Source organism: Salminus brasiliensis, chromosome 4 (assembly GCF_030463535.1).
Source record: "Salminus brasiliensis chromosome 4, fSalBra1.hap2, whole genome shotgun sequence".
Lineage (NCBI taxonomy): Eukaryota > Metazoa > Chordata > Actinopteri > Characiformes > Bryconidae > Salminus > Salminus brasiliensis.
The window spans coordinates 49,577,392-49,585,684 of NC_132881.1; positions in this window are offsets into that span (position 1 = coordinate 49,577,392).

Here is an 8,293-nt window from a genome sequence, read left to right on the forward strand (position 1 = left end):
TCATCATTTTACCCAACAGTAAAGTAACAGGGTGGTAAAAATGCCTGTAAACCCGAATCTGAGAATTCACACTCTTACCATTTACACATCTGAGTAAACACTCAGTAAACACTGACGTCCGACTGCCTTCCTGTTCGGAAACGTTCCTCACACTAATAAACTCCTGCTGCTGACCTTCATCACAGGGCTTTTATTCTATATGTTTATATATGTTATTATTATTATTATTATTAATATTAATATTAGTATATTTACAGCAGGTGTCGCGTTAGCTGGCCACAAGTGTTCGTCCTCACTCAGCTCACTTTAGATAAAAGCTCCGGAGGTTTAAAAGTAAATGTGTGTTTAATGCGTCCGGCCCAGTGGGCTAATCGTCCATCTGGTAGTGTGAATGAAAGAAGCAGCAGTAGGCGGAGTCTTCCTTTGAGCGACAGTTAATCATTATCAAATCTCCTCCCACCGTTCAGCCAGGAGACTAAACCCCCAGGAGCTTCAACAACACTGATTTCAGAACGTTAGAGTTGATTATGATCAGCAATAATGACATTGAAATACTATAATAATGATCAATACAATTTAAATTGGTAATTGTCTTTGTCATTATTGATATTAATAAATGTATTATCTAAATACATTAATTAACAATATCAATAATAAACATATTGTTTAGTAAGTAAATGTAAAAGAAAGAAGAAATAAAATGAACTGTAATTAATTTAACAATTTAATAAATAATAACAGTAATAAATAAATGATAATATCTATAATATTTACTAAACTACACATCAGCTTTGCTTCTCAGCCTGTTAAAAGTCCCATGTCCCAAATGTTTTACGGTCTATATCTCACAGCTGAATGTTCAGTGTATTTTATGGTATCAGTAAGTAAGTAATTGTGGGTCTCACAGTGAGGTCACAGATTTAGACCCGCCCCCTCGGTTCTGTCCCATCAGTGAAAAGTTTGGGAGGGATTTCCCGCATTCAGGAAGCAGATGTCCACGACCGGTCACAAGGAGTGATGCTGTGCTTTACGAGGCTCTATTCACACACACACACACACACACACACACACACACACACACACACACTGCCTATTATTCTGCTGTCCTACACACACACACAACACATACTCACTCAAATCCGTGGGCCTGCAGGGTGTAAGTGCAGCCGTGGCAACATCCGTCTTTTCCCGTGACCCCGTTTTCCTCCGCACTGTCTCCACACACACACACACACACACACACACGCGCACACACACACACGCGCGCACACACACACACACACACACACACACTGGATAAAGGTTTTAGCCCCTTTTTTCCTGAAAGCTGATTATAACAGTAGCTGTTGTTCTTTCACTAAACAGCCCAATTCAGATTCACGTCCATGGAATTCCTTTTATTTATTTATTCTTTTTATTACTTTTGTTTTCTATTTGTTTGTGTTACTGATGGTGTATTTATGATGCAATAAAGTCAATTTAGTAGTAGGTGTTTATGGTAGCATTTCAAATGATTTATTCATTTTAGAGATTAAATATTACATATATCTACTGTAGTTAGGATGTAGTTCCGGGGGGAGTTTGAGCAGTTATAGGACTGTGTGTGTGTGTGTGTGTGTGTGAGGGTGGAAATACCTCTTAAACCCTGCAGCTCCAGTATGTTAATGAACATTAATACACACACACACACACACACACACACACTTATCCATTCAGCAGAACCAATAAACAGGCTTAATAGCCTATATCACCCAATCAGCTCCTTTCGGGTTAACCTCTATTTACCCACACCGCTCACACCCCCACCATGACATCATAACTGTGGTGGATCCCAGTGTGTCCCCAGTGTCCTCTTCACTGAAAACTAAAATATAGGCACTCCAGCATTTGGCAAGTGTTTATATATATATACAAATGTATACAGAGCTGTATACTCATTTACTGTTGATAATCATATTTAATATTAATTTTAACTTCACTGCTGTATTTTACAGTTTTTTAAACAGTGTGCATTTCTGTGTGATGGCTAATCCCACTCTGCTGCAGATGACACACACCTGCCGTAGCACAGCTGAACACCTGAGGCTGCAGATCAGCACACACTAATACCTGCTGATTACAGTCCGAGTCTTTCTGGCTGAACTGGTCAGAGCTGCGGAGGGCAATCCCCCGTTATTTACACGAGTACAGGAGGAGTCTTAACGACCCCGAGGAGGATTACTGTGTAACCTCTGCGCAGCTGAGCGGCCCTGCGGGCATTGTGTCCTGTGCTCACTGAGCGGGTTTAGAAGGAGAGGGAGGGAAATGCCCCCTTCTGGCCGGCTGTACACAATCAACACTGCAGCCAGAGGTCAGAAGGTCATGTCAAATAACCCAGAGTACTCAGGAAAAGGGCCTGATGACAACAATGCTCCTAATTCACCACCCGGACTGGTAATGCAAAAACACACTCCAGATTCAGACAATCAGACAGGACATGTGTGATGTATCAGACGCATCAGCCCTAATCCCATGTTTTTGGTGTATCTATCTGAACAGCAAATCAGATCCAAACCACTTGCAGGTAGTTGGAGATGTGTCTGAGCGCACTGGACTCAAATCAGATTTCACTCGCAACAAGACACTCAGACAACGACCACGCCACATCCAGAGCAACCTCCATCTCTCCCGCATCCACAGATACAAGCAGACACGCTACAAAGGAGTGGACCGGCCAGTAGTTGGAAAATCTGTTTACAGACAGAGCTCTTCAACCAAAAATCATCAGACAGCGGATAAAGTCCCACCTTCAGCAAAAAGAGCCAATCAGAGATCTGTTTATTCTGTATACTTTAGATGACAGTCTTCCAACACAGAGTATTTCCAGGTAACGTCTGAACTAGTGAAGATACGGAGGAGACTGGTGACGGTCTAAGTCCAGTCTCTGTTAGCAGCATAAGCCTAGCATGTCCCACACATCTGATACCGAAGATGTCCTGACTGATCGACTGAATCTGGGCTCAGATCAGATCAATTATGATACTCTGATTTTCCACTGAACTGTTTTAACAAACACACACAATATAAAGCGCCGGCTCCTAAACTCCGGCTCCTAAACTCCGGCTCCTTAACGCTGGCTCCTAAACTCCGGCTCCTAAACGCTGGCTCCTAAACTCCGGCTCCTAAACGCCGGCTCCTAAACGCCGGCTCCTAAACTCCGGCTCCTAAACGCCGGCTCCTAAACGCCGGCTCCTAAACTCCGGCTCCTAAACGCCGGCTCCTTAACGCCGGCTCCTAAACGCCGGCTCCTAAACTCCGGCTCCTAAACGCCGGCTCCTTAACGCCGGCTCCTAAACGCCGGCTCCTAAACGCCGGCTCCTAAACGCTGGCTCCTAAACGGTTCCTAATGCTAACTTCTGATTGTTGTTACAGGTCATTCTAAATGTCCAAATCAGACAGTGACGTTAGATTCTCCCTCCATTCCTCCAACAGTGGGCTGAATACTCTGAATACTCTCTCTTCTAATCAATGAATCTACTTTTATTTCTTCCAAAACAAATGAAGCTAACAAAGCTAATGAGGCTAATGAGGCTAATGAGACTCTAAAGAAGTCAGGTGTGTCAGTAGAGCAGTGCAGTCTGAGTGTGTGGTGTTCTCTAAGTGTCTGGCACTGATACACCATACCTGCAGTTGTGCCCTCTCTGGGTCTCACACACACACACACACACACACACACACTCACACACACACACACACTCACTCACAGAAAAAGCACTGACACATCCTTACCTGCCGCAGGCTGACACACTTTGATTTTCATCCCTGTTCTGATTTCAGCACCAGGGTGACGCTTCAGTCTGGAGGGAAAAAGGCAGAACAGCAGGAACTCGACTACAGTACAGTCGCACCACAGTAACGCTAGTGTTACAGTACAGAACTACAATAACAATACTGTACAATACACCAACACTACAGTGATACTACACTAACATTACAGTTATACTACACTAACACTACAGTTATAGTACAGTGATACTACACTAACAGTACACTGATACTACACTAACAGTACAGTGATACTACACTAACACTACAGTGATACTACACTAACACTACAGTTATACTACACTAACACTACAGTTATAGTACAGTGATACTACACTAACAGTACACTGATACTACACTAACAGTACAGTGATACTACACTAACACTACAGTGATACTACACTAACATTACAGTTATACTACACTAACACTACAGTTATAGTACAGTGATACTACACTAACAGTACACTGATACTACACTAACAGTACAGTGATACTACACTAACACTACAGTGATACTACACTAACACTACAGTTATAGTACAGTGATACTACACTAACAGTACAGTTATAGTACAGTGATACTACACTAACATTACAGTTATAGTACAGTGATACTACACTAACACTACAGTGATACTACACTAACAGTACAGTGATACTACACTAACATTACAGTGATACTACACTAACAGTACAGTGATACTACACTAACACTACAGTGATACTACACTAACACTACAGTTATAGTACAGTGATACTACACTAACAGTACACTGATACTACACTAACAGTACAGTGATACTACACTAACACTACAGTGATACTACACTAACAGTACAGTGATACTACACTAACATTACAGTGATACTACACTAACATTACAGTGATACTACACTAACAGTACAGTGATACTACACTAACACTACAGTGATACTACACTAACACTACAGTTATAGTACAGTGATACTACACTAACAGTACACTGATACTACACTAACAGTACAGTGATACTACACTAACATTACAGTGATACTACACTAACACTACAGTGATACTACACTAACACTACAGTTATAGTACAGTGATACTACACTAACAGTACACTGATACTACACTAACAGTACAGTGATACTACACTAACACTACAGTGATACTACACTAACAGTACAGTGATACTACACTAACATTACAGTGATACTACACTAACATTACAGTGATACTACACTAACACTACAGTTATAGTACAGTGATACTACACTAACAGTACACTGATACTACACTAACAGTACAGTGATACTACACTAACATTACAGTGATACTACACTAACACTACAGTGATACTACACTAACACTACAGTTATAGTACAGTGATACTACACTAACAGTACACTGATACTACACTAACAGTACAGTGATACTACACTAACACTACAGTGATACTACACTAACATTACAGTGATACTACACTAACAGTACAGTGATACTACACTAACACTACAGTGATACTACACTAACAGTACAGTGATACTACACTAACATTACAGTGATACTACACTAACACTACAGTGATACTACACTAACACTACAGTGATACTACACTAACAGTACAGTGATACTACACTAACATTACAGTGATACTACACTAACACTACAGTGATACTACACTAACACTACAGTTATAGTACAGTGATACTACACTAACAGTACACTGATACTACACTAACAGTACAGTGATACTACACTAACACTACAGTGATACTACACTAACATTACAGTGATACTACACTAACAGTACAGTGATACTACACTAACATTACAGTGATACTACACTAACAGTACAGTGATACTACACTAACACTACAGTTATAGTACAGTGATACTACACTAACAGTACAGTGATACTACACTAACATTACAGTGATACTACACTAACACTACAGTTATAGTACAGTGATACTACACTAACATTACAGTGATACTACACTAACACTACAGTGATACTACACTAACAGTACAGTGATACTACACTAACACTACAGTGATACTACACTAACAGTACAGTGATACTACACTAACATTACAGTGATACTACACTAACACTACAGTGATACTACACTAACATTACAGTGATACTACACTAACATTACAGTTATAGTACAGTGATACTACACTAACATTACAGTTATAGTACAGTGATACTACACTAACATTACAGTGATACTACACTAACACTACAGTGATACTACACTAACAGTACAGTGATACTACACTAACACTACAGTGATACTACACTAACACTACAGTGATACTACACTAACACTACAGTGATACTACACTAACATTACAGTGATACTACACTAACACTACAGTGATACTACACTAACATTACAGTGATACTACACTAACATTACAGTGATACTACACTAACACTACAGTTATAGTACAGTGATACTACACTAACAGTACAGTGATACTACACTAACCGTACAGTGATACTACACTAACACTACAGTGATACTACACTCGCCCCTGTACAGGTAAAACCAATAGGCAGAATGACCCCGGTATGATGTAGCTAATTACAAATAATGCTAATGACAGTGGGTACATCACACACACATGGTAGCCTATGGAATGCTGAAGCATCTGGTGCTGAGGTGCTGATACGAGGGCCCATATCTGCCATAAAGGCTTGGGCCGGGCCTGCATGGCGTATTCGGTATACGGGCATATCTGAGAGTTTGGTTAATCCTGTTGTGTGTAAAGATTTGTGGCAATATTTTTTGCCAAAAGTAGCATTTCTGCTTATTTTAGGGGAACGTTTCTGTTTATTTGCTAAATTAAAAATATAAAACACAAAACATATTTATTTAAAACTGTTTATTTACTGAGATAATAAAACATGTACAGAGGTTATGACACACACACACACACACACCTGCACATGTTTCATTAATATTTCAGTAAATAAACACTGCCTGTATTAAAGGTACAGTAGTGTGTCTCTGCTCAGGCTTATTTACTCACATCAACTATGAAAGCTGACCAGGGGTGTCCAAATTTTTGCACATGGCTGTAGTCAAATGAAACACTTCTGATTAAAGTAAATTAAAGTAAATTAGCCTTTAATGACTGAAACCCTCTCCGCGCGAGCGTTCCTGCACACAAACAGGAGCAGGGGGGACGCCATTAGCACGTGCAGCCTTTCACAGCTCTCTCGCGCTCCCTAGCGGCACGCGGCAAGGAGTCTACAGCAGCACCCTCACCCAGCCAACAGGGGGAGCTGCTCACACACCACTGGGATCCTTCCTCACAGCCTCCTCCTCCTCCTCAGGTAACAGGTGTAGCAGGTGTAGCACGAATTAAAGCCCCCAAATAACAGACTGCAGGAACCAAAACCAAAGTTTCTGCTGGATAACAGTAGATCTATGGTCCAGCTGTGCAATCCTCAAATATTCTGTTCATATATGCAATAATAATAATAATAATAATAATAATAATAGAACTGTAATTCAATTTATTGTGTGCAATAACTCGGGTGCAATCGTTTTCCATATTTTTGATCACAGTTGTTACCAATATGCCACTTTACTATATTCATATAATTTATATATATATATATGTTTATTTTTAGTGTTTATTCATAGAGTGTCAGAGCTGCTGATCTGCTCAGTAAAACTCTGAAACACTAATAATAACACTCCTACAGAAAGTGGTGGAGGTTCTCCATCACTGTGTTCATCATTAGAACATCTCCAGAGTTCTCCTCTCTCATGGAGTCTAGTGTTATTTAGAGTTCTCCTCAGATCAACACCTGGTTTGGTGGTAAATCAGGGCTTAATGATGGTAAATCAGGTGAGCTGCTGCTGCTGCTGCTGCTGCTGATGGAGTTGAACACATCCTCCACGCTGTGCTGGCTGGACTGGGGGGCGTCCAGGAGAACCCTGGAGGAACCGAGCTCTGTTCTTCAGACTAGCTCACCAACAAGATCTCACTACTTTCTTTCTTCAGAATGAGAAGCTCTTGTTTCTCCTTTTTACTGGATTCATGTTCAGCTGCTTTATCTGTTCTGAGGAGATCTGGAGCTTCTACAGTAGAACCCTCTCACTGCTGAGAGACGGGGGGTAGAGTGATGGGGTTAATGTCTTCTATTATAATTATGCATATTAGTAACTATAATAGTATTAATGTTAACAGTTACTGTAATTGAGGGTTGTGTATGACCCTGCGGTGAAGGTACTGCAGGCTGAGAACAGAGCTCTCACACCTGCACTAATTCAGCTGACCACCAGAGGGCAACGTGGCCACTGTGTTCAGAGCCCAGCTGAGGAGAGAAGGCCAAGTTCAACACAAAGGAAATCTTGGAGGAGCATGATGCAGGCTGGAGAACACACACACACACACACACACACACACACACACACACACACACACACAGCGCAGGAGACAAAGGTGGGTGAAAAGCAGAGAAGGCCTGTTTAATGGA